This window comes from Equus asinus, chromosome 4, assembly GCF_041296235.1.
Source record: "Equus asinus isolate D_3611 breed Donkey chromosome 4, EquAss-T2T_v2, whole genome shotgun sequence".
NCBI lineage: Eukaryota > Metazoa > Chordata > Mammalia > Perissodactyla > Equidae > Equus > Equus asinus.
This window is the reverse complement of record NC_091793.1, coordinates 119120041-119146233: the sequence shown is the minus strand read 5'-3', so window position 1 is coordinate 119146233 and position 26193 is coordinate 119120041. Positions and strand designations below refer to the sequence as shown.

At 36.3% G+C, this 26193-nt stretch overlaps 1 long non-coding RNA gene across 17 annotated transcripts in view; it reads right to left on the bottom strand.

Annotated features, from left to right (window-relative positions):
• The window catches only part of LOC106826603 (uncharacterized), a 278032-nt gene that overhangs the window by 80626 nt on the left and 171213 nt on the right, over positions 1-26193 (bottom strand). For 8 of the 17 annotated variants that reach the window (XR_011502886.1, XR_011502883.1, XR_011502887.1 and 5 more), the window contains one exon: positions 19948-20018. The exons of 2 other annotated variants lie outside the window; for them this stretch is intronic. This is a non-coding gene — a long non-coding RNA (uncharacterized lncRNA). 7 more of the 17 variants (XR_011502899.1, XR_011502897.1, XR_011502892.1 and 4 more) reach the window with 5 other exon arrangements.

Below are 26193 nucleotides of genomic sequence, written 5' to 3'. Positions count from 1 at the left end.
ATTATACCATTTTAGAGTACTAAAGTAAAAAAAAAAAAAAAAATCATTTTTCTTTATACATTGCATAAATGGAATTTGCCCTCTTAAGAGTCTAGAGAGGTCACTTACTTTCTGGCAAAACCATCTGTAAAGATTTCCAACTGGAAGTGTATTTTGCATGATAACAGGTTGAAGTCATGAATCACTTGGTAACTCATTAGAATGACTAGCATCAAAGGATCCCTCAGGAATTTAGGGGAAAGGTAGTTAAGCAATTAATGAAGTTATTTAAAATCCTGATATGGTTGAACCTGCTTTGAAAACTGCTAGGGATTAATATTTATTTAATAGATTGTCAGTTTCCATGCCAAAAAAAGAAATGTGACAGAAGTCACGCTAGTCTAAATGTAAAAAAGGTAGCTCATTTGAAGCGTATTTTATTGCAGTAGTTGACATCATTATAGTCTGTACCATTATATCACCATACAAAAGCCATCATTCTCAAGCTGAAATTAACATTGCTGTTGTTTTCGATTAGAAGAATTGGCTCTAAATCCAGCAATTCTCTGCAGTGATCTATATTTTAGTAGCTGCCATCTTGCATCAGGAGGGAACATATCAGAGTATAACCGCTCTCTGATGAGACATAAGATATTAAAATTGATATGAGATGACAAAATGGGAGAATAGCATTGTAGGGATAAAGTTTTCACTTGAGAACAGTCTCTGTTATGGTTTCATTCCTAGACTCTTTGCTAAGCTTTATGTTTGATTCAGAACCTAGTTCTTCTGATGGAAATGTACAGGATATGAACCTGGTGTTGGATAATATGCTCTTATTTCTTGAATAAAGTACTGAAAATGTATTAAGTGCTGGAAAGATTGCATATATGATGGTTGAGTTGATTGATAAAACAAATGCTCCTACAAGCTTTTTAGTAGTTTTCTTAATTGTATCAAGATTTATTTTCATATATTGTAGCCCTACCTACTTTTATCACTAATCTCTTTTAGAAAGCAATGTAATTAGAGATTTTTATCCTGAAGTTCAGAACTATAAGATGAGAAAATTTTATAATATTTGGTCATATTGTTTAGTTTTTAAACAACCTTTACCCTTGAAAAAACTCAGAGTTCTCTAAAATCTCTTGGATTTCTCTTGCTCACCCATGAAACACTCTGAATAGGACCACCACTAAGGGATAATATATAAGAGTTTACGTTTTGGAAGGAAAGAACTGTATCTTCTTCATTTTCATATGTTTATGACAATATCAGACACCTGAATTAATGAATAAAATGCTACAAGTGTTAAAATTTATGGTAACATTATTATTATACATAAATATTAAATACCAATAAATAAATCATGTTGGATTTGATTCCTACCTCTGAGTATTGAACAGAATGTCCTTTAGGACTGGAACATTCCCCATACCCTACTTCCAGGATGCCTTTTTACTCAAAGGGCTCATATATGATCTCAAAGACAGAATACTCTCTTGTCTAGCCTCTAACAGAATGAGGTTGCTACCAAAGGTTGGTATCTGTCTCTATTGTACTATTTCCAGCTTGAATATCCCTTGTTCCATGCAAAAGAAATAAAATGAAATCTTCAGCTTCTAACTTTGCAATGATGAGTAGGTGGTAGCCATGGTAGAGCAGAAGGGTGGGGCTGGAGATGAAAAACTAGAGTGCTTTGCTCATCAAAGGCATTAGTCAAGTGGCTGAGAAGGGTGTGAGAGGCAAAACTTGAAAACAGCAGCCAAGCGTCAGTAAACTAGCTCTAAGGCTTACATCATAATAAGGTCAGGATCTTGAAGTGCATGGTCAATGCCCTAGGAAATGTTGTATATAAGTAAGACAAGTCAGACCAGTGGCAAGTCAGACAAATGAGGCATATAAACAAGAAGTCTTAGTTATTATGACTTAGTCAAAAGAAAGCACTTCATGCTATAGCATCAGTTTACAGCTTGCCATCTAGCAGTGCCAAAATAATTTCATCTATTAACGAGTTAGCAAACCTATTGGGTTCATCCCACGGTAATCATTTTTCTCACATGTACTGTTACAAACACTGTGAAAATGTAGGTGTATCTGTGTATACCACGTATATCCTTTACCCTACTTCTCACCATCTCCTTCTAACCTCTCATTTAACAATAGATAAACCAAGAACCTTGGTTCTTGTCCACGAAATGTGAAGTTATTTTGTGCCTGGGTAAAAGTCATTGTATAAAGAATAATCATAGTATTGTATTCCAGAGAAAAGTTCTAAGTAAGATTTTCACCAAGCAACAATTCAGAGACCCTCCTCACGTACCTGGAGGCTTTGTGCCTCTCACCAGTACCTGTACCAAGAAAAATTAGAAGACGTCAGAAACTCTCTCCCAGACATTGGAATGTCCAGGTGTCTTATAGGTATATTTTCTTCTTCTCTATGGCTATGCCTGCTCTGATCGTAATAGTGGCTACCAGTTATAACCTAGTCTAGTTTGACCACCAGCTGATATGCTTTCCCCATTCTCATCCTCTAAATCTAGTCTTCGTACATTGCTAATACGTCTCCATAGACCCACCACTGAAGCTTGGAATTTTATCTTTCTTACTCCTTTCTCTTGTCTGGCATTAGAAATCACAGTTTCTAAACTATTCTCAAGCTTCCATGATCTCTTTGCTCCTGTGATTATAATACTCATCTAATGGGCATCCTGGATTCTAGTCTTTTCCCTGCTTCCAACCTTCTCTATGTATTTTCAGAATAATCTTTCTAAAATGAATCTCCTGATTATTTCACTCTTTGCACACCATAGCAGACACAATGCTGTGTTTACCACACCATGTCTTCTTCCCAGGCACAAAGAAGGACCATATTTCCCGGCCACTAGATTGGAACCATGTGAATGAATTCTGGCATATAGAAACATGAATTAACACAAAACATCATCTCCAGTGATGGAACATGAGAACCAGCATGCCTCTGCCATAGTATGCCTCTCTTTTTCCCTTCTTTGATGGTCTTGGAAGCCATGTCTTCAGATGGCAGCATCATTAGATGGAGGGAGCCTGGATGCTCGACTCACTGGATAGAGGAAAGATAGGACCACCTCACAGCTGACTTTTCTTGAGCAAGAAATAAACTCTCCTATACTAAGTCATTGACTTTTCAGGATTTGCCTCATGCAGAACTTGGGGTTACTTGCCTAATATTCTCAGAAACTTCCATTTCATTTCCAGAAAACAAACTATTATTCAGACAGCTAAGGTTCTTCATGATCAGCTCCTAACCGAGGCAAATGCTGATTAGGTGTCAGGCCCTGAGTTTAGCACTTTTCTTATAATACCTCTTTCATCTTTAGAACAATGTCATGAAAGAAACTGAGATTTGAAGAGGTTAAATAATTTATATTAGCTCATACAGCTAACAATATGCGTAGAACTAACACCAAAACCCATTCTCTTTTAACTACACCCAATTTTTCTCTCTTTTGCAAGTTTCTTTCCTGGAGATGTTTCAAAAACATGTTCTGTAGTCCAATATGTTGAGATTGCTGCATTTTATGCATTTCTTTAGCTGCAGGTTTAGTTAGAAATAGGGCCTTGGTTGTCTGTGAGTGATTCTGAGCACTGAGGAAGTTCTTTCAGATTAGATGGGGAGCCTATTTAGTCACACTCCTTAAGGAACTCTAGAGCATCATGGAAAGGGAGACGGGTGAATGTACCTGTGCTAAGCTGGACCTGGGGTTGTGTGCCATAGGAGCTTCTGGGGCCACAGCAGGTCTATCAGCAACAAAACTTACTGCTGTGTTAAAGGACACTGTGAGCCAATACACGTGAAGGAGTCCTGAGAAGTTTTGCAGCCCTCTGAAACTGTGAAGTAGGGCTATATATTTACCTTCTCCCTAAGTCTGTGTGGAGTGACATCACTTGACCACCAAGGCATTAAGACCCTTCCCCACTGACATTCAAATTCATCCGTGATGTCTCCATTAATAGCTGACAAAGCTCCACTGAGAGCTGTAATAATCCCAGGAGGCTGTGCGAGCCGTTCTGAAATGGTAAATTGCAGAAACAAAGCAGAAGCGAAAGCTCATCAACAGTCCTGGGAAGACCCAGCTTCCAAGGCAGGAGCGGCTTCCTGTTCAAAGACTCATATTAGGTTAAAACATCCTACTTTATTTATTTAAACAGAAAGTCTCTGTTGATAACTACACAACGGTGACCAGATCTAAGATTTTCTGTGTGTTACTTGGCATAAGGACATGCAAAAGTTTCCTAATATGATATTCTTGTAACTTGGAAAAATTGGTAACTCCCACCATGCAACCCTTGTAGGATCATGTGCTAATGAAGAAGATGCTCTAATAATTAGGCCTAGAGCCCACTGAATGTAACACCTTCCAATTAGCACTCCCCAGCATGAATACTGCCATTATCATTAAACAACAAAGATAAAAATGGGTATCAATCCACATAATAGAAAATAATTGATGAAGTTGGAGGGCGTGATTATTTGTGATTACTTTACAGTCATGCACAGAAAGTAGGAGAACCACAGCTAGTGGTTAATCTCTGGCTACCTCTTTGAAGATAATGAAATTGGCTTCCTACTGATGATTATTCATTAACAATTAATTCTTTCTCAGTGATCTGCCTCATTTTCAGCTTCTCACTACAAACACGCAATGGAATAATTACAAGTGGAAATGAAAAAGCAATTAGTGGCAGATAATGCCAACATCTGATTAAAAAACAGTAGAACAGATTAGCAGTTCCATAACTGCAAGTCTGCTGCCTTCAGCAGGGAGGTGTAAGTCACCCAGTTATACTGCACTTCAAGCTGTGCTTTCTCTTTTATTGCCTCCCCTCCATCATGGTCTGCCACGTTAAATGTTCTCTTTTATTCTAGGGACATTGGCTTGTTGTAAATACTTTCTACAGACTATGTAGCATTTGAGATGATTTGTGGTCCTACATGCTGAAATTCTAAAAGGCACTGTCTTATAATGTGGTGGCTAAAACCTATATCTATATACTTTCTTTGGGGATCACAAAAAATACCATATGTTACTTTTGTTTCAACTTAACTCTTATTTAGTTAAGAATCTTCAGAAGAAGAAGAGCATCACAAAATCAAAACCAGGTATCTTCTTTGAGCAGTTTACCTCTTTTCCTATCCGCATCCATGGTTACTTTGGTCGTATAGATTGGTTTCTAGCCTTGCATAATGTGGGACATAAACTGACAGCGTATTTTTACTTAACATTTATTAAGGGTTAAGATAGTTCTGGCTGCTATATAAATAATCTCTCAATAAAAGGCTTATAATTTCATTGCTTTCAGTAATCCAGTTGATGTGTCAGGACTTCATCTGATATAGAATTACATACAGAATGTCAAAGCCACCAATTCAAAAAAACAGTTCTCTTTTAAGTAATTTGGAACATGTATTAATAGAAATTCTGGTAAGATCTTATCGTGGAACTTGACACAGTAGGAGTGTAGACCAGTACTGTTTTAGAAAATTGGGTTTTGAAAAGAACTATGTATTTACTATAAAATCATTTGGTTATATATTATTTTACCAGATCCAAAAAGATCAAAACAATAAAGAAAGAAGGGATGAATGAAAATAAAGCAAATTTCGCTGAGTTGATATTCAGCTGGTATGTACCAGTATGGTCTTTCTTACAATCAGTTCAACATCTGTTCAGATTGTTCATTGCTTGTTCAGTTGAAGATTTTGAATATTACCCATTAATATAAAACAATATTATTAAGCACCTTTTATGTACCTGAAATGGTGTAGGGACATCCATAACAATTAGACGTGGTATCCCAGCCCTCCATCAGCTCAAAGTCTAGTGAGAGAGAAAGACATGTAAAGAAATGAGTGGGATAAAATGTGATGATTGTTACATTTGGGGCATTTATAGGGTACAAGAGGGAGTTCTACAGGGTACAAGCAGAGTAACAGTGACTGGAATGACTTCATAAGCAGATGAGGCTTGAATTAAGCCTTGGAAGGTGACCTTTAACAGAGCAGTAAGATTTGCTGTGGACAGACCTGCTGTGGCCCTAGAAACTCTTATGGCAGAAAACCCCAGGTCCAGCTTAGCACAGGTACATTCACCTGCCTCCCTTTCCATGTTGCTCTAGAGTTCTTTAAGGAGTGTGACTAAATAGGCTCCCCCTCTAATCTGAAAGAACTTCCTCAGTGCTCAGAATCACTTCTAGACAACCGAGGCCCTATTTCTAACCCCCTAGGTGGTTTTCAAGATCATCTATATGCTGATGATTTCCAGATTTATAGCAGCAGCTCTGACCTCTACTCTGAACTCAACTGGTGAATCCCACTGCCCACTCAACATCTTCACCTTATGTCTTAGGAGTATCTTAGACCATCAGGTTTTAAACTAACTCTAATTCCAGTTCCCCCCAACATGTCTCCTTCTCCCTAAGATCCTCTCATCAGAGCATGACACTAAAAGCCCAGGAACTGTCCTGGACTCTTCTCTTTATCTTATACTCTACATCTAACCCACCAACAAATATTGCTTACTTTACTGTGAAAATTATTAGAATCTGACCACATCTAATCTCTTCCACTGCTACTATCCTCTTGCAAGCCTCTTTTTCTATCATCCAAACCTCCACAATAGGCTTCTAACTGGTCTCCCTGTTCCATTCTTGTGTATCCTCTCCACTGAGGGAGGAATCCTTTAAAATACAAATCTTATTACCTTTGTATTCAAAAGTCTCGGATGGCTTTGCATCTCAAAGTAAAATTCAAAGTTCTTGCCGTGACCTCCAAGCCTAGTCATGATCAGTCCCCAAGCCACCTCTCCAGTCTCACTTCCTACTACTCTTCCCATCACTCACTCTTGGCTTTCTCCTGGCTCTCTTTATGCAGGGGATGAGAGAATAAGTTGGTTCAGGTAGGAGAATCAAGAATTCAGTTATAGACACACTGTTTTTAACGTCCTTTTGACATGTCCTAGAGATGTCAAGAAGACAGTTGCAATAAGGATCTGGAGTCTCAGCAGGGAGGTCTGGGACTAGAGATATGTGTTTGCAAGTCATCTGCACATAGTGTCATTTGAAACTCTTGGCATGGATGTCCCAGAGAGAGGAGATAAGGGACCTAGGAGCAAGCCTTGAGGAGCTACAGCATATCAAAGCCTAGTGGAGCAGTATGACATTGTAAAAAAGACTTGATAACCAGCTTCTAAGAGGTAGGAAAAAAATGGGGGAAGTGATTTGGTAGTAGCCCAGGGAGGTGAGAAATGGATACAGCTGGGATCAGCAATTCTTTGGAGATGTCTGGTAGTGAGGAGAGATGAAGCAGTGGTAAGAGAGAGATGTGTGGTCAAGGAAAGAAAGTTATTTTTATGAGTGAGATTTGAACGTACTTAAAAGCTGATAAGAATTATACATTTGAAGAGAGAGTGACAATAAGTAACATTTTTTTAAAAGGTGGAAATAAATAGCATCACTAGTCTGAGAAGGTAGGATGTCATGGGATCATGAGCACAGCTGATTAATTTTTGAAATAATAACTTAGAAAACAAACATTTAAGAATTTTTTCAAAAATATTTAACGGTTGATTGTCTAAATATAAACCTTATACCTTAAAATTACTAGAAAACAAAATAAATAAAAGAAATCTCAGATAATGCAGTTAAAAGAAAATAAAACAAAGAAACAGTAAGAAGCAAATAAAATTAAAGGATGAAAGCAAAGTAACAGAGAAAGAGAAGGAGTGGAAGGAAGACTAGTCTGTAAATAATGACAATAAAAATGAACGGGATAAATTATTGAAATAAAGAGATTCCCAAAATACGGTCAAAAAATGAAAGTCTGTACACTACACACAAAAGATCTACAAGAGATACGTGTAATAAGACAAAAGCAACTCAAGTGAATGAAAGGAAAACGTTGGACAATATTTATTTATTTATGGAACAAAAAGTTTAACTTGTTATAAAGATGGCTACAGTCTATGATGCAAGTATAATTGTCATAACTGTAAAATGCTAAATAACTTAGTATCAAAATATTTATGGAGCAAAACTAAAAAAGAAAGAAAAAACTGAAAGTTAATGGGAAATTTTACTATGACTCTCTAGTCTTTAAAAGAAGAAGCAGATAAAAGAGAACAAGGATATAGAGGACATGAGTAATATCATTAATAAAGTTTATTTAATAGTTAGATCATGAGTTCTGTACCCTACAGAGAGGGTTCACCATTTTTCCAGTGTCTCTGAAAAATTTACATAATATTGGCCATATGTAATAACCCCCAAACAACTGTGACAAGTATCCTGAAGTAGACAATATGAACCATATTCATAAATCACAGTGCGATAAAATTCATAAGTAACTTTAGCTTTATATCTAGATTCAGATCTGCAACCATCATCTCCCTTTTCAATTTCATGTGGCAAAATAATGGAAGTTTGCTTACCTTGAAAGGAGAGAAAATATTATGAATATGCTGATTTGCAAAACCAATGCAAATTATGCATATGTTCTTATTCATTGTGTAGATTTTATCACCAAAGACATGAAGTTTTTCTTCATGTTACTGCAGAAAACAGTAATTGGAATCAATGCTGCTATTTTCTCAAAGCTGAGAAAAAGTAGAGAATTCAATTTGCTTGTCCTTAATGCGGTTGACCATCTTTATAGCTTCATTAGGTTCTTTTCTTAAATTTTTAAAAACATCTCTAGTGGTGAGAGCTTCCCCCATGTGCGAAATAGTGAGTAGATCTTGTTTCCAGTACAACAGCTTGAATACATGGAACAGTCATTCTTATTGGATACCACTGCCTTAGCACCATCTGTGCATAACCCAATACATCACTTGCGTGTAATTGTTTACCTTGAAGGTATCGATGATTTTAAAATCTCTTCTCCAGTTGTAAGCATGAATAAATATTGGTCAAATAATACATCTTCCTGGGCTCCTTTACTCAGCTTATATATGACCAGCTGAGTTGCTAATATCAGGGAATTCATCTTAGAGTCCCCTGGGAACACTATGGACTTTTTTGTACTCAGCATAATAAATGCTGCTCTACATTTGGGCCATAGCTGTCATTGTTTGATAAATTATTGTATTTGACAGAGCTGCCCCATTAGATTTTTTTCCCTTGCTTTGTCCCAGAGAGCTTCACTTGACTGTTGGGCAGCCAAACAGTAATTGAGGTGTCAGCAATTACTTAAGCAGCTCTAACCTTGGCAATTGAACTAACACTATAAACAAGGCTTCTGCAACTTTTGCAGTTTCATCTCTTACCACCCTGCACTGATATTTCTGAGTTATTTGAATATCTTTCTGCTTTGCTTTAAGAAATTCAACACTTCCCAGGGCTGGCCCAGTGGCATAGTGGTTGAGTTTGGCACACTCCGCTTCAGCAGCCAGGGTTCACAGTTTGGATCCCACGTATAGATCTACACCACTCGTCGGCTATGCTGTGGTGGCAACCCACATACAGAGGAAGATTGGCACAGATGTTAGCTCAGGGCTAATCTTCCTCAGCAAAAAAAGTAAAAATAAAATAAAATCCAATACTTCCCATGGTAATATTTGTACATTTCAAAATTTATGTTTGAGGTAAAATGCCTTCTTGCCAGAACTTTGAATATCCCCAAACACACTATACCTAATGGAAAAAGTTTATGCTCAGTTAGTCCACTCTAATCCAACTTTCAAATAATTTCCATTATACTTGCATGATATTTTTGTTTCCTTTGCAGCTGTTGTTTTACAACAGTAATATGTGGTTTCAGGTGTTTCATCCATTTGGTCTTCCTGCTATTCTGAAAGCATATGACTGATTTCATCGCAATCACCATCACACTTACATTTCCATCATCATCTTCAGCATTATGCTTTAAAAGACTTATTTATAAAGCACAGATTCGTGATAGTTTCAAGAGAAAAGGAAATCAATGAGTGTACAGTTCCATTGCAATTTATAATTGCTATTTTGCAATTTAAAATGATACATAGTTTCATGACTGAAAAGAATGTCATAGTGACACAAAAATTCAGTATATGAGAATCCATTTTAGCAATGAAACAATCTATGTTATACTGACATTTCAATAGTTTAACTACTAAGGATTTTAATAGGTATGCCTGAGCCCCACCATGAAATTCGCATGGCCTATGTGGGTTGCCCACTGTGTTAAGGACGTTAGTCACATCCCATCTGAAAACATTTTGAAATCATGGGTTAGATTAAAAGCTAGAATTTTAAAGTATACATTTAAATAAGCAACTTTTTAAAAAGTTTATCTACCACATAAATTATCTTAAATCCTATGGTATGCATATCATACATTTGGAAACACTGTATAATGTGTAAAACTGTAGGTCCTAACGTCAGGTGTTCTGTGATTAAATGTCATCTCTAATGCTAACTGCAGGACATGGAGCAAGTTACATAACTTCTCTAACCTTCAGATCTTTTATCCACAAAAGGAGCAATAATAGTACTTTTATCATAGGGTTATCGTGAAGATCAAATGAAATTATCCATGGATAGTGCCTGTAAGATAATAAATTCTTAATAAATCTTGATCATTATGATGACATAAGCACTAGATTTTTTTTTTTTTAAAGATTTTATTTTTTTCCTTTTCCCCCCAAAGCTCCTCGGTACATAGTTGTACATTCTTCATTGTGGGTCCTTCTAGTTGTGGCATGTGGGACACTGCCTCAGCATGGTCCGATGAGCAGTGCCATGTCTGCGCCCAGGATTTGAACCAACGAAACACTGGGCCGCCTGCAGCAGAGCGCGAGAACCCAACCGCTCGGCCATGGGGCCAGCCCCTAAGCACTAGATTTTTAAAGACTTTTTAAACTAAGAGTATTAGGATTTGCGTTTGCCTATCAGCCCGTTGATTACAGTCCGTCGGTGATTAAGCAACAAGCGTGTCAGAGAACAAAAAATAAGTTAGTCTGGCTGTGCTAAAGTGACTTTTAGCTGGAGGAGTTAATGACTAAAGCCCAACTTTTTATTGTCAAGGTTTTGGCACAGTTCAATATGCATGAATAGTTAGATAATTTCCCATGGTCGCGCAACCAATAACTTCGATAGCGTGTATCTAATTGAGCACTGGCTATACTAGCTGCTTCACAGCTATCACTTAAATGAATTCTTACAACTGTGTGACACTGAGTGTGCACCATCACTTTTTCTATTTTAAGGGTGAGAACTCTGAGGTGTAGAGGTGTTGTGTAACTTACCCATAACCACGAAGACAGCAACTAGAACAAGGATTCAGAGAGTTCATTTGTAATCCCAGGAAATGAGTTTCCGGCTGTTATATTCTGTTGCCATTTAACAGAAAACAAAGCCCAGAATTCAGCTGCATAACAATATTTCCTAGGGTTTGTCCAATAGAATCATATTTACAAAATACTGGAGGTTTCTGAAAAATTAAATATTCCACAATTAATAGAGATTAATTTTAGATTATTTGCTTTAAAGTTAATACATGTATGAATTTCTCTTTGCTGGAAGTTTTATTCATTTTAAGTACCCCTATAAAAGTATATTAATGACTGAGAGGCTTGAATAATTCTCAGCAATCATTAGAATTATTTTGCTAAGCATTTTGTACTCCTGGTGGAAGATTCCTCTGCAGCAATCACAAGGTTTCTGACTTTGAACCTTTGCACGACAACAACTTGGTCAAAAAATCATCTTTTCATCTGACGTGATGTTGGCTTACTAAGTCAGCGGAGTCCAGCTGAGACACCATCTAGATAAGAGAATGGCGTTTTTCACTGTGTCCTTAATTTACAACCATGTTTTTTTCTGAAGCAGTACTGCAAGGTAATAAGGCCTCATAAGCAATCCACTGAGAAATGCTTCAGTCTGATCGTATATCCATTTGTTCAATAACAAAGGAGGCAGCTTACTCAGAGTCTGAATCTGAACTATCACCCGGATAAGCTCAGAACTAGGTTGACCCTATTATGAAAGGATTTACAGGATGAAGTGATGGTAGCTCAGTTCACGCATTTTAATTCAAGGGATACTCATGGAATGTTAAGTCGCCCTTAGTATAATCACCCAGCCTCTGTAAATTCGGTAATAAATGACACTACAATTCGTTTGAGAGTTCCGGTAGTTGTATCTGTTTCAAAATATTAAATACATGGCTGCCATTACAAATTGAAAGAATATTCAGTAGGCCAAGCTTAAATTTTGGAAAAATTATTGAAATGTTTTCCCCAACTTAAAAACAAAGTATTTTTGTTTTAAAAGTATTTTAAAGTACTTTCAATTTTTAATTTTAAAACATTGAAAAATTTTACTCTTGAAATTATTCAGGACACACAAAGAAGCAGTAAAAGTGCAATATTCAGAATGACTGAAATATAACTTCACTCCATCATGAACAAATTTTATCCTGATGAGGTTATATTGTACTTTGAACTATTCTGTCATACATTTCTATTTTTCTTTCATTTTAAAAAAGGCATGTGTTAGTTATTTCACTGGACTCTGGGGAGATGAAGTGAACAAAGCAGATATGTGCCTGACCCCAAGAAGCTTATATTCTAGCTTGTCAATACAATCGACTGATAAGAGAATTTCAGTAATTTGGAAAAAATTAAATCATATGGAAGGTAACCTTTTAACAGCTTAAATGGCAGTAAAACTTTGAGTGTCCCATGGTCCAGTTCCTAGTATCTTACAAACAGAAAACAATTATGTAGCTAATAGCAAGAGGCCATAAAACATCCCAGATTTTATGAGTAATTTTTTCCTTCCTGAAAATAGGTAGATAATTTTATGTCACAATTTGATTTTCCTTCAGTTTTTTTTCTCAGTTAGCAGTGTTTTGTCACTACCATCCAACAAGCAATGGGAGACAAAATATGGAGCAGAACATTGTGATAGAAAAGGCAATAAATTAACTATGAAGAAAAAGGATAGAAAAATTGAAAGGCTGAATATGGGCTCCACGGAATACCATAACGTATGATAAGAATCATCTTTTAGTGTCATTTTATAAAATTAGGGCTTATCCAGAAGGGTACAGAAGATTTCATTGGTTGTTTACCACAGTCCATTTATATGTCACTGGGCCATAATATAAGTGGACTTGTAACTTTTATTTGCTCTATTTGAAGTGCCTTAAATGCTTTTGCTTGGCCAAATTTGGAGAACAAACAGCAAGATGGATAAGCTTTCTTTGTTCCAACAATGATTAAACAAATTTAACCAAGACTCAAAAAATGTCTAAATATTCCTTTAATTGAAAATTTCCCTTGCCTTCTAACTTATTTGGCATTGTTGAGAAAAATAAAAATCCCTATCTAGTTAAGAAAATGGAAAACTTAGTTTCTAAAATATTACTGGAAGAAATGCCTTTTGAAAAATTAAGTTCCTTGCGCAACCCAATTTTGCATTGTTTTGGGTTTTTGCCTGTTCTGCAATAACATTTATTCATTTTATATGGGTTATTTTACAGTTTTCCTTTTTAATTTTCCTTTTTTTTTAAAGATTTTATCTTTTTTCCTTTTTCTCCCCAAAGCCCCCCCAGTACATAGCTGTATATTCTTCGTTGTGGGTCCTTCTAGTTGCGGCATGTGGGACGCTGCCTCAGCGTGGTTTGATGAGCGGTGCCATGTCCGTGCCCAGGATTCGAACCAACGAAACACTGGGCCGCCTGCAGCAGAGTGCACGAACTTAACCACTCGGCCACGGGGCCAGCCCCTAATTTTATCTTTTATTGAAGTATAATTGACATATATTAGGTTAGTTTCAGGTGTACAACACAGTGATTTGATATTTTTATACATTAAGAAACGATCATCACGTGGTCTAGTTACCATCTCTCACCACACAGCATTATCACAATATAGACTATATTCCCTATGCTGTACATTAGACCCCCATGACTTCTTTCTTTTATAACTGAAAGGTTTTACTTCTTGATCCCCTTCATCTATTTTGCCCATCCCCTTAGCTCCCTCCCCTCTGGCAACCACTAGTTTGTTCTCTGTATCTACGAGTCTGTTTCTGTTTTGTTTTATTTTTTAGACTCCCCAAATAAGTGAAATCATATGGTATTTTTCTTTCTCTGTCTGACTTATTTCACTTAGCATAATACCCTCTAGGTCCATGTTGTTGCAAATGGCAAGATTTTATTCTTTTTAATGGCTGGGTAGCATTCATTTGTATATATCTACCATATCTTCTTTATCCATTCAACTGTGAATGGACACTTAGGTTGCTTTCTTATCTTTGCTATTGTATATAATGCTGCAATGAACATAGGGATGCATATATCTTTGAATAAATGTTTTCATTTTCTTCAGATAAACACCCAGAAAGGAGTAATCAAAACAGTTTGATACTGGCACAGAAATAGACAAATAGATCAATGGAACAGAATAGAGAACCCAGAAATAAACTCACACTTACATGGTCGCTTAATCTATAACAAAGGAGACAAGAATACACAATGGGGAAAAGACAGTCTCTTCAATAAATGGTGTCGGGAAAACTGGATAGCTACATGCTAAAGAATGAAACTGGACAAGGATCTTACACCATATACAAAAATAAACTCAAAATGGATTAAAGATTTAAATGTAAGACCTGAAATCATAAAACTCCCAGAAGAACACAGAGGCAGTAAGCACTTTGATATCAGTCTTAGCAGTATGTTTTTAGATATGTCTCCTCAGGCAAGGGCGACAAATGAAAAAATAAACAAACGAGACTATATCAAACTAAAAAGCTTTTGCACAGTGAGGGAAACCATCAACAAAACAAAAACACAACCCACTGAATGGGAGAAGGTATTTACAAATGATATCCAAAGTATATAAAGAACTCATACGACTCAATATAAAAAAAAAATCTGATTAAAAAATAGGCAGAGGTGTTGAATAGACATTTTTCCAAAGAAGACATACAGGTGGCCAACAGACACATGAAAATATGTTCAACATCACTAATCATCAGGGAAATGCAAATCAAAACCCAGTGAGGAGGGGCCAACCCAGTGGCTTAGTGGTTAAGTTTGTTCACTCCACTTTGGCAGCCTGGGGTTTGCAGGTTTGGATCCCAGGCGTGGCCTTAGCATGATTAGTCAAGCCATGTTGTGGTGGCATCCCACATAAAATACAGGAAGATTGGCACAGATGTTAGCTCAGTGACAATCTTCCTGATACACACACATACAAATACCATAGTGAGGCGCCAGCCCCGTGGCATAGTGGTTAAGTGGCACACTCCACTGGTGGTCTGGGTTCACGGGTTTGGATCCTGGGTGTGGAACTACACCACTTGACAGCCATGCTGAGGCGGTGACCCACATATAAAGTGGAGGAGGATTTGCACAGATGTTAGTTCAGGGCTAATCTTCCTCAAGCAAGAAAAAAAAAGAGGAAGATTAGCAACAGATGTTAGCTCAGGATCAGTATTCCTCAGGAGAAAAAAAAACTCACAGGGAGGTATCACCTCACACCTGTTAGACTGGCTATTATCAAAAACACAAGAAACAACAAGTGTTAGCAAGGATGTGGAGAAAAGGGAACCCTCAAGCAATGTTGGTGGGAATGTAAATTAGTGCAGCCACTAAGGGAAACAGTATGGAGGTTCCTCAAAAAATTAAAAAGAGAACTACCACATGATATAACTATTCCACTGTCACAATTCTATTAAGCTCAGAGGATTGGAGCTGTAGTTTTCCACCTTGGCTTCATATTAGAAAGCAAGCATCCAAAAAATAAAAGTGATGCTGACGCCTCAGCTGAGAACAATTAATTCAGAACCTCTTAGTGGGGCCCAAGTGTATTTTAAATGTTTCTCAGGTCATTCTAATGTACTTCAAGTGTTGATAACCACCTGCTCGAGAAGTAATGCTGAAGGGAAAGCAAGTGAAACCTGAGTGCATTAGATCATTGGTATATAAGAGAAATACAATCTGAGTAATTTAAAATTTTCTAACTGCTACATTATAAAAAGAAATAGGTGAAATTGACTTCAACGATACCTCTTATTTAACCCAATATAATCAAGGTATTATTCAGCAGGCAAGGAAAAAAGTTATTAATGAGATAGTTTACATTCTTTTTGGGTACTTAATCTTCAAAATCTGGTATTTTATACATATAGTATATCCCAATTCAGAATGGCTATATATTAAATGTTCAAGAGCTACATGTGCCTAGTGGCTACCATATTGAAGAGTGCAATGTATGACTTATAAAACCTTTAACTTCATTGCAAAATATTTACTTTTGAATATATCATAAAATATTTTGTGCATTAACAAATAATATAATACTTAGGTGTATTTTTAAAGAATTATATTCTTTAGATAAGTTAGGGATGTAGATTCCCTCCCTTCTTTCTTCTCCCTCTCCCTCCCTCCTTCCCTTCTTTCCTTTCTTCCTTCCTTCCTTTCTTTCTAAATGTCTATTTCTCTTACGAACGGGTACGCACTCTAAATACCTTTCCAAATATTTATGAGGTATAAGACTGGCTGGGTTTGTATAACGGCCTGACCACATTCTATCTCAGTGACTATAGGAAACCTCTCCATACCCCAGTTTTTTTAATCTGTAAAATGAGATTAATAATAGCATATACCTCATAGGGATATTATGAGGGTTAAATCAATTTATACAGGTTAACTGTTCAATCAGTATTAGGTATTATTATAATTTTAATTGCCTCATCATTTTATTAGTATTGTTTTATTTATTATTTTAATGCTTCTGTGACATTCCACACTACAAACGTAGCAAAACTTATTTTACTGGTTTCCCGCTAATGACATTTGGGTTGTTTCTAATCTTCGGCATTAAAGAATGCTACAGTGTCTATCATTGTCCATGTATCATTTTGCACATGAACCTGTATATGTAGAGGATAAATAAATGTCTAAACGTGGAGTTTCTAGGGCAAATTTTATATGTTTTTTACATTTTAACGAATGTTGTCAAGTTGCTCTTCACAGATGCTCTACCAATTTACCCCCAATAACAATATATGACAATGTCCGTTTCTCTTTTCATAGAATGTCAACAATTTAGAGTGTTTTTTAAAATGACATCTGAAATGCAACCTGATTTCAGAAACATTTCTGTGTTTGATTGAAGATAGTATATCGAACTGACTTTGAATGAAAGAAAATCACCAACTACTTTATTTTAGAGTTTTAAAATGGAGATCTTGGTACTTTTAGAGAATTAAGAAGAAATACAATATAGGATAAAAATAAGAAGAGACATCACCACTTAATTTCTCCAACGTTTTTTCTATCTGAATGGAGAGTACTAATATTTCAATGCCTCACAATAATTAACAAGTTAATTTCACTAATTTATCATTTTTAAAAGTGTAATATTTCTATAGACCATTTTGGATCACTTTACATTCAATTAGGAAATTAAAGTAGTGGACCTATAGTACTATAATTTAATTTATACATTATGGTTTTATAACTAGCTCATATTATTAAAATAACTTGTCTCAAAATTGGGCTTTTTGATTACTGATCTGTGAATTCCTACAGACTATGATTATAAAGGGCTAATGATGAAGCTCCTGGGGGGCCCCTTTGTCCTAATGCTGGTGAGGCCTGTTACCCCTGGGTCAGGGCATGAGTTGTGCCAAAGGAGTGTGCTGTCCAGGGCTTCCTTCTCATTAGCAAGAACAAGAAAAAATAGGATGTCCCAGAAATTTTCTGGCAAGGCCATAGTGTGCACTCACAGTTAAGCAAATTGAATAAAGCTGACAATATAGTAGCTAGAAAGGCAAATTTTTAAAAAGATGATGATCTCGATAGATTGGGGATGACTTTTCTTTCTTTCTTTCTTTTTCCAGTTGTGGCCACTGAGGCTTTCAACACCTGCTTCCTCTCCTGGCTTTGTTACTCTCAATAAAGAAAGAGATTCCTGTTGAGGAGTGAGAGGTTAAGTGCCCAGAAATATTGCACCAAAGCATGATATTGTAAAGGAAGATCAACCACAAAATAGCTTCCCTGAGGAGCTGGTGTTCAGGGAAGAGTTCATCTTGGAATTTTTCCAAATACCATCTTTAAAGGAAAAGTGAAGAGGCAAAAATACAGCACTGAGAATGAAAGCCTTCTTTGGGAGTCCTCCTTCCTTTATGATCTATATTAGCCTTAGCATCTTCTGAGCTCTTCCTGAATAGGATGGACGGTTGGATGGATGGATGGATGGATCTAAAACAATACATATAAATATGGAATAGGTATGAGCTGATGAGAAAGGAAGAGAGGGCCTAAAAACAAAAGAAAATAAGAGAAACTGTTGAGGAAACAACATCTGAAGGGAAGGATGAGGCAACCACATGACTCACTGAAAAATAAAGCACATTGTTGGTAAAATAAGTCTAGACTCTCTAATAATGGATAATGACAAAACTAACCATGTCATATGCCTCCTAGGGATAATGTGTGTGTTCATCTCCAGAATGCTATCACCAAGCTATGTTCTCTTTCTTAATATCCTCATAAATTTAGTTAAAATAAAAAGGGGGAAATTGTTAACAGACAACCCATCTACTTGTAAAAGATATATATATATATATATATATATATAACAGAGAATGTTTATCATGACAAACGCCACTCAAAGGAAATTAAATATATTAGGCTGGATATTTTTATATTGTACATTTTAGTCTTAATTGTATCCATACTCTCTAATTCTGTATTCATTTCTGTAAGGAGTAAAAAATGGGAAAATATAATATTCTTGCTATTATGTTATACAAAATATTAGTTATATATTATTTGCTTTGTCATATTATCTGTGCAGTATGTAAGCTTTATTGCCTCTTTTAACAAAAAGAAAAATCATGATTCTTTAATTTCTCTTTTACTTAAGTTTTATTATATCTGAACACCACACCTAAAATGATTTCCCTTTAAGTAAGGTTGTAGCTAAGCTCAAAAACTCTATATGAGAAAATTAACCTGATACAAAGGTTTTACGTGTGTTTACCTTTGTAAAATTAAATACCCAGATGAGGAAACAAGGAGAAAAAAGGAAATGGGTTTTACAGTTGCTATAAATCAAAAGCATACTCAACTCTGAAAAAGACAAATCCCAAAACTGTACTACTTTAGAGAATTTTCCTGTAAGCAAATAGTTGATCCATGAATTGATACTGCATTTCCACCCTGCGCTATAAAATACTGACTCTCATAACTGACATCATAAAGTGTCCTTTGTATCTAACTGGTCCTTTATCACAATCAGACATCTCTATTCTGTGTCTCATGATCACCAACAGAAAAGACAATGAAGCTAAAGAGGTCATCCAAACAAGGTGAAAAAAAAAAAAGTGAAAGGTGTTTGTGTGCATTAAAATTTAGGAAAGCCAAAGCACCACCTTAGAACAGAGAGAAGTGTAGAGGATTCTGGACACTGATAGCAAAGCGCTTGTCCTCCTACTAGATAAAATAACATTGAGATAGTTATTTTTTATTTAAAGTGATTATAATCATTGGTTCAAATCAAGAAACTTAACCACCCTGGCAATGCTTTTAATAAAGTAAAGAAAAAACAAATATCGAAAATCACAGCGTGAGAAAGGACAACTCAAAACATGCATTCGAGCGTTTGCAGCTCTGAATTCTCAGCAGTAAGTACTGATTTCAAAGGTAGTGTCCCAGAGCGTGGAGCAGGCATGATGCTGGTGCCATCTGACATCTCCTTTTTTAGAGCCTTCTGCTGCTGGTATCACTTTTGTCTTGCATACCCCGCACTCAATTTCCTCACTTATAAAGAGAGGATATTAGATGGGGTGGTTTCTAGAAGCATGTTCTCAACTCTACGCAACAACCTTTTGGGGTAATGATAGTGTAGGAGGAGATGTAAGCAGAGGGAAACACACCTTTGTTGACCATTTACATACGTTAGCTTATTTCATCGCCCAAACCACACTTACACAATACAATCCTTCTCCTTTTGCCAGGTCAAGAGCTAATGCTGAGAAGCCGTGTAGCTTTCCTCACACACCTAAAGGGAACAGAGAGTTGGAAGTCAAATCAGAGATCTAAGGCCCTAAGCCTTAGCCCTTTCCGTGCCAGCATGCTGCTTAACATTTTATTTGACTTGGCCCAAAATCATCTGTGAAGATCCAATTTGAACATCTTTAGATTAACAGAAACTCCTTTTCAAAATTCTCATGTTCTCCTTCTGCTGCCATTGAGCCCTCCACCTGATCTTCTGCTTTTCTGAGACCGGTGTTTATGTAAACTATTGACTGCATATGTTTCCTCAAAGACAAATTTCTCTGTGAGAAGAGCTGAAAACATTACTTTAAGAAAGCTACAGCTTCCTTAAAGCAGGTGAATAAGTGTTTACATCTGCTCTTTCTATTCACTATTAGATAAAAATGGTACTCTGAGATTCCTGCAAATTAGAGGGAATTTTTGCAAGCCTGTATGATCCAGGCTAAGCCAGCTTATGACTAGGAAGGGGAAAAGCTATTCCAAGAAGCACCTCTTCCAGCTGTAGTTCTGCCCCCTGACCGGGTACCGTGATGGAGCTGAGCATGAGGCTGCCACCAGCCCTCCTGACGAAGTTCTGTAAGGGAATTCATATGGACTGGAAAGATAAAACCCAGTCAGCCCTCAGGCACCATGCTAGACACTGGTGTGAACTAAAACGACTAGAACCTAGCCTTGAGGAGCTTAGAGTTCAACGCTTGATTGTCCAGTAGAGTCTCCACTAGCCTCAAGTGGCTAGTTAAATACAAATTGGTTAAAAATTTAAACAGAATTTTAAAATAAGTTCCTCAGTTGCACTAGCCATATTTCAAGGTCTCAATAGCCATCCTATTGGACAGTCCTGATTTTAAACCATTTCTAATCAATACAGAAAGTTGTGTTAAGCAGTGCTGGTGTAGACTGAAATTGACATCTAGAAGCATGGAATGAAATCAAGGTCCAGTTGTCAGAATACTGACTCCAAGCAGCAAGGAGAGGAGTCAAAGAAACGGCAGGTTTTCAGGTTTGGCAAGAGACTTGGAAACTGATGTAAATTGACAGATATGCGCATACATACTGAAGTTTGAGTGGTACCTGTGTCTATTTCTAAAATTCCATTTAATTCCACTAGTCCATCTCTTTATTATGTGCCAGTACCACACCGCTTCAATTATATATGACTTACAGTAGGTTTCATCTGTTATAGTTTTTCTTTTTGTTTTTAAGCTTATTTCCTTTTTTTAAATCGAGATACAATTGACATATAACATCATATTAGTTTTAGGTGTACAACATGATTTGATATATGTATATATTGCAAAACAAATGACCACAATAAGTTTAATCAACATCCAACACTATACAGTTACAACTATTTTCTCTTGTGATAAGAACTTTTAATATCTACTCTCTTAACAACTTTCAGATATACACTACAATATTATTAACTGTAGCCACCGTACTGTACATTGTATCCTCAGGACTTATTTATCTTATAACTGGAAGTTTGTACCTTTTGAGCACCTTCCCCCATTTCACTCAACTCCCAACCTCAGCCTCTGGTAACCACCAATCTGTTCTCTGTATCTATGAGTTCAGGTTTTTTTCAGATTTCACATATAAGTGAGATCACACAGTATTTATCTTTCTCTGTCTGACTTATCTCACTAGCATAATGTTCTCAAGGTCCAGCCATGTTATTGCAGATGGCAGGATTTCCTTCTTCTTTATGGCTGAATAATAGTCCATTGCATATAAATAGTTCACATACTTATACACACATACACACATTGTGTGTATATATATTTATATACATAAATTTTGTATCTACATATATATGTATACATTGTGTATATACATATATATTTATACACATAAAAAATATATATTTTATCCATTTATCTGTTGATGGACACAGTTGCTTCTATGTCTTCGTTAAATACCCAGAAGTGGAATTGCTGGGTCATATGGTAGTTCTGTTTTTAATTTTTTGAGGAACCTCCATACTGTTTTTCACAGTGGTTGTACAATTTACATTCCCATCAATAGGGCCCAAGGGTTCCCCTTTCTCCACATCCTTGCCAACACTAGTTATTTCTTGTCTTTTTGAGGATAGCCATCTTAACAAATGTGAGCTGATACCTCACTGTGGTTTTGATTTGCATTTTCCTGTTGATTAGTGATGTTGAACATCTTTTCATGTACCTGTTGGCCATCTGCATGTCTTCTCTGGGAAAATGTCTATTCAGATCTTCTGCCCACTTTTTAATTGGATTGTTTGCTTTTTTTTATTATTATTATTGAGTTGTATGAGTTCTTCATATATTTTGGATATACCCCCTTATCAGATATACAATTTGCAAATATTTTCTCCCATTCGGCTGGTTGCCTTTTCATTTGGTTGATGGTTTCCTTTGCTGTGCAGAAGCTTTTTAGTTTCATGTAGTTCCACTTGTTGATTTTTAGTTTTGTTGCCTTTACTTTTGGTATCAAATCCAAAATATCATTGCCAAGATCAATGCCAAAGACTTACTACCTATGTTTTCTTCTAGGAGTTTTATGATTTCAGGTCTTACGTTCAAGTCTTTAATCAAATTTGAGTTGATTTTTGTGTTTGGTGTCAGATAGTGGTCCAGTTTCATTCTTTTGCATGTGGTTGTCCATATAGCTTTTCTTTTTAGTGTTTTCTTGGCTATTCTTGTACATTTATTTTTCTGTATGAAATTTAATATCAACTTATCTAGCTTCATAAAAATATTTGTGGATTTTTTATTGCACCTCTCATAATTTACATATTTTTAAAAATATTTTTCCATATTTTAACCTAAATTCTTTCTCAGAGTATCTTCAGTTATAACATGAATTGTGTGTTCTTTACGTAGTACGATTTTTGTAATAAATAATAAATCATTAAAACCTGCTCTCATGTCATTATGAAATAGTTATTTCAACCTCAAATTATGTAAATAACATGTACTGAGCCTATTGTGTAAAGAACATTGCACACATTCTTACCTGACAAGATCCTCACAATAAAGTACAAATTAATATCTAGTTTATAGATGAGAAATCCGAGGCATATAAAGATTATGCAACTTTTTCAGGATATTTAAGCTGGGTGTGTCTAAAATCAAAGTTCACGTATATTAAGAACGTGAAATATTGCCTCTTGTAAAAAGTAACACTTGGCGCTGGCCCGGCAGCATGGCGGTTGGATTCACGCGCCGTTTCGGCGGCCCGAGGTACGTGGTTTGGATCCTGGGCACGGATGTCAAGCAAAAAGAGGAAGATTGGCACAGATGTTAGCTCAGGGCCAATCTTCCTCACCAACAACAAAAAAAAGTAACATTTGTCAGAGTCCAAATCATACCTAATTCCAAAAAGTTCATGCACTTGGTTTCACTGTGTTACACAAGCTGAAGAGAGATACAGGGATGATTTTCCTGAAAGTGATTTTAAAAGGTCAATAACCACTGTAATGAATATTATGGTCTAAAATAAAATAATATCACACAGAACTGAAGAAAGTTGGGCTCAAGCCTGGTCATTATCACTCTTAGCCAGGCACATTTTCTTGGGATGGTCAGTCCCTCTGTAACACCTTCTACTATGCAATGGGATAACATATCTACTCCACCTTTCAGAGTTATTGGGACGATAAAATGAGTGAACATGCATAATAATACATGGAGATAATAGAAATATTTAGGCCAATCACGTCTAGAAGCCATTTCAAAAGCTGACCTGGCAAATTAACATAATAGCTTCAGATTAAAAGACAATTTAATCACAGGTCACCTCTTCTCTCCAGATCACTCTGCCTCACTTAGTACTTTTTGTTCTTTTCATACTAAGTCAAAAGGGTGCCTAGATAGTCATTTAATCTGTTTCTAAGCAACCACATTTCTTTAATTTAGAAATAGCAATACTAATATGTGCTGCCATGTAGATAATATTCATCAGAAGGTCTAACAATTTCAATTTTTTTTTATGTAGAAAAGTCTACTAAGAGTATTTGGAAGGACAAATTCTTACAAAATATATGTAGCTTTCATTTTCAGTACTTCCTATTTTCATTTAGCTTTTTCTCACGGGACTTACATACTTCTGCTTCTAATATGAATGTTTGAAACACTAAGTACACTTTCGAGAGGGTCATTTCTTATTTTGCCCAAACTGCCTTATACAGCTCTAGTTTCATTTCTGAGTTAGTATTATCAGTTTTGAGGGGAAAGGTATAGTGAGTGGCTGGTGGGAAGATATTTACTTTGTTCCATAAAATAGTGTCTTCCTGATGCACAATGTATTTTATTTGGCGATTTTTTAAATGATTCATTTCTCTAGAAATACAGTGTTAAAAATTCATGAGGCATTGACTTGCTTTGGTTCACTTTTGGGCACTTCTGTCTCCCTGCCTCTGTCATGACACCACCATTTTCCCGGTCATCTTAACTCATTTAATTCAGCTCTTCTTCTCACCATGTCCTCTCTGTTCCCATGGCCTGTATGAGAGAGCCACGTCCATTCTACAGAAGACAAAGATAAGGCATATAGAGATATGCAACCTCTAAAGCTCAAGGGACTTAAGTTAGGTCCGTCTAAAGTCAAAGGCCTTGCGTATAGGAGAACCACACACAAGTCACTTTCATCCTTGTCGAGGCCATTCCAGTTTAGGACTTTATTATTTGGAAATGAAGCTAGACTAGCCTCAGTGTAGCTCCTTTCTAAGTCGCTGCACATCTTTTCATAGCCCTGTACACAAATTCCCCTAGGCCACTATCCCTGCCTGGAATTTTTTTCTCTGTTCTGACTATTTATATCAGGGATTCTCACATTGACTGAATATTAAAACCACCTTTGTAGCTTTTAAACCATATAAATGCTTAGGTTTCACCTCAGACCAATTAAATAAGGTTTTCTTGGCGGGGGGACCTCAGCATTCACTACTTTAATGTGCAACAAGGATTGAGAATGACAAGCTTAAATCTAGACATTCTTTAAATATCAGCCTGAGTCCCACCTTCTGAATCGTATCAACACATTCAGCTCTTGTCATCCCCTGAATTCCTACTTTATAGTTCTTTATATTTCTATTACCATTTATAATAATTCCAAATTTTTTCATTCATTCCATTAGTGAGTCGTGAGTACTTACTGAATGCCTATTACCTGCAAAACCTCATCTTACGTCTGTCAAAAATGTGATCCTCTCTTTAACTAATTGAAACAACCTCGAAGACATGAGTTCTGTCATATATTTTTTCTCTAACCAAAACAGATCTAATGCGGCTATAAGCTGATACTAGATCTCAAATACTTTTTGGTGAATAGTTCTAGTTTTATATTTTATTATTTTATCTGCCCAGTTTTTCAGCAAATATTTATTTGAACTGTTAATTATCTGGAAGATACTTTGATAGGGTTTTTTGTTTTAGTTTTAAAGAATAATCTTTACCTTGACTGACTACAAACATACTTATTTACTTCTTTTATGGTTTTCTGTTTTAATGTTTTGAAGTGCTTTTTACTCCTTTCCATATTGAACATGCATCCTAATAACTTAAATTTATTAAATACTTCTTATGTAGCAGACATTCTTCTGAGTTCTTTGCACCTATTCATTCATTCAGTAGCCCAGCCTTGTGAGATTGTAACTTCACAGGGAGTACCCTCTGAGAGGAGAAATGACGTTGCCCAGGTTACCTGGACAGTAAGAGGCAGAGCTGGGACCTCAGCCCAGACAGCCTGGCATCACAGTCCACCACTTTGCCTTTGGCCCCACTACTGCTTAAGAAGACAGCTTTCCAGTAGAGAGAGATTTCTCCAATTCAGGGAACACAGTCACGGTTTCCTTAGATCTATTGGGTTACGTGTGGTTGCTGACTTATTGGAATAATTCTAAAGTAATTGTAAAGCTAAAAGTGGTTCTCACTCAAGTGTAGCTCATACCACTAAAATATTTTGCAGAATAAGTTCTAAGAAATCTCAATAGCCAATAGGAATAGCCTAATTGTTTTAAAGTTTTGTGACTTTAGATTATTAAAGAATATCCTACAACTGCCCCTAGATAAGGTTTGCATTCTTAAGTGGCTGGGAACAAACTTCTCCCTTCTAACTACACATTTCATGATTTTTTAGAAGAGGAAAAAAGCAAAGGTTTCAGTTACTAAGTAAACAGTCTATAAATGTACATCCTGTCAAAA